Genomic DNA, 2063 nt, shown 5'->3' with positions numbered 1-2063 from the left:
GGCCTTTTCCAATGCATCAGACATTAGCATGTGATCGAGTTCCGAAGTAACCGCAGAATCAATCACATCCACTTTTAAGCACTCCTCATCTTCTGTAGGGAATTTCATTGCCTTGAATACGTTGAAGGTCACATCCTGATCTTGAACCCGCATAGTAAGTTCTCCTTTTTGCACATCTATCAAGGTACGGCCAGTTGCCAAGAAAGGCCTCCCCAAGATTATGGGAATCTTTTTATCTTCCTCAAAATCCAGAATAACAAAATCAGTAGGAAAGAAGAGCTTATCCACCTTGACGAGCATATCCTCAACTATGCCCCTTGGGTAAGTAATGGAACGGTCCGCCAATTGTAGCAACATGTATGTGGGTTTTGGATCAGGTAGGTCCAGCTTTTTAAAGATCGACAACGGCATCAGATTAATGCTTGCTCCTAAATCACAAAGGCACTTGTCGAAAGTTAGATTGCCAATGGTGCAAGGAATGGTGAAGCTTCCTGGATCTTTCAGTTTTGGTGGTAACTTTTGTTGCAGAACCGCGCTGCATTCTTCCGTGAGAGCAACGGTTTCAAGGTCATCCAGTTTCACCTTCCTTGAAAGAATAGTCTTCATAAACTTCGTATAACTAGGCATTTGTTCCAGAGCCTCAGCGAAAGGTATATTGATGTGAAGTTTCTTGAACACCTCCAGAAACTTCCCGAACTATTTATCCAGCTTTTGTTGCTGCAATCTCTTAGGAAAAGGTGGTGGAGGATAGAGCTGTTTCTCCCCTGTATTAGCCTCAGGCAGAGTGTGTTCAACAGTAGTCTTCTTTGGTTCCGCCGCTTTCTCCCTTTGCTTGGATTCTTCATCTCGAACTTCAGCTTCGACTTCTTTTGCCTTTTCAGCATCAGCTACTTTTCCAGACCTTAAGGTAATAGCCTTGACTTGCTCTTTAGCTTCCTTCCTGCCTGGTACTTCCGTGTCACTGGGAAGAGTGCCAGGTTGATGATTGAGCACTGCATTGGCTAATTGACCGATTTGATTTTCCAAGGTCTTGATAGAAACCGCCTGACTCTTGCACAACAGCTTAAGTTCCTCAAAATCAGCACTAGTAGGTGCAGCCGCACTTCCCTGTTGAGGATATGATTGTCTTGTAGCATACTGCTGTGGTTGCTGGAATCCAGGTGGGTTAAACTGTTTACTCACTCCTTGCTGATATGGTGGCTGAATAGCATTCTGATTATTTCCCCAGCTGAAATTTGGATGATTTCTGTTGTTAGGATGATAGGTTGCTGGCACAGGCTGCTGTTGTCGCTGATAATTATTCACATACTGAACATATTCGTTGACAAGAGAACACTGATCCGTAGCATGAGAACCTGCACAAAGCTCACAAACCATAGCTATTTGATTAACTCCATACGTAGCCAACGAATCAACCTTCATTGATAGCGCTTGGAGCTGGGCTGCAATAGCAGTGGCTGCATCAACTTCCAGAATACCTGCTACCTTGCCTGATGTCATCCTCTGAGTTGGGTTTTGATGCTCATTTGCAGCCATCGTCTCAATAAGATTGTACGCCTCAGTATAGCCTTTAGCCCATAAGGCGCCTCCAGCTGCTGCATCGAGCATGGGCCGAGATTGAGCCCCCAAACCATTATAAAAACCAGTGATTACCATCCAATCCGGCATTCCATGATGTGGACATTTTCTCAACATTTCCTTGTAGCGTTCCCAAGCCTCGCACATAGATTCTGTAGGTTGCTGCGCAAACTGAGTAAGAGCACTCCTCGTAGCAGCAGTCTTTGCCATTGGATAAAACTTCACCAGAAACTTTTGCGCAAGATCTTGCCACGTAGTGATTGACCCAGCTGGTTCAGAATGTAACCAGTCTTTAGCCTTATCCCTCAGTGAGAATGGGAAAAGCCTCAACTTGATAGCCTCATCAGTCACGCCATTATACTTAAAAGTGTTGCAGATCTTGACAAAATTCCTTATGTGCATGTTGGGGTCTTCAGTTGCCGCTCCTCCAAAAAAAACAGAATTCTGCACCATCTGAATAGTGCCCGGCTTGATTTCAAAGGTGT

General features: G+C 44.6%; 1 non-coding gene across 1 annotated transcript; it reads left to right on the top strand.

Annotated features, from left to right (window-relative positions):
* The first annotated feature begins 1666 nt into the window (after nucleotides 1–1666).
* LOC141722634 (small nucleolar RNA R71) lies at nucleotides 1667–1773 on the top strand. Its single transcript, XR_012575644.1, has one exon. It is a non-coding gene; the product is annotated as a small nucleolar RNA R71 (small nucleolar RNA).
* The last annotated feature ends 290 nt before the right edge of the window (nucleotides 1774–2063 follow it).

The sequence above is a fragment of the Apium graveolens genome, chromosome 4 (assembly GCF_009905375.1).
Source record: "Apium graveolens cultivar Ventura chromosome 4, ASM990537v1, whole genome shotgun sequence".
In the NCBI taxonomy this organism is placed as follows: Eukaryota; Viridiplantae; Streptophyta; class Magnoliopsida; order Apiales; family Apiaceae; genus Apium; species Apium graveolens.
Note: the sequence above shows the minus strand (reverse complement) of the source record. Positions and strands in the feature narration are given on the sequence as shown.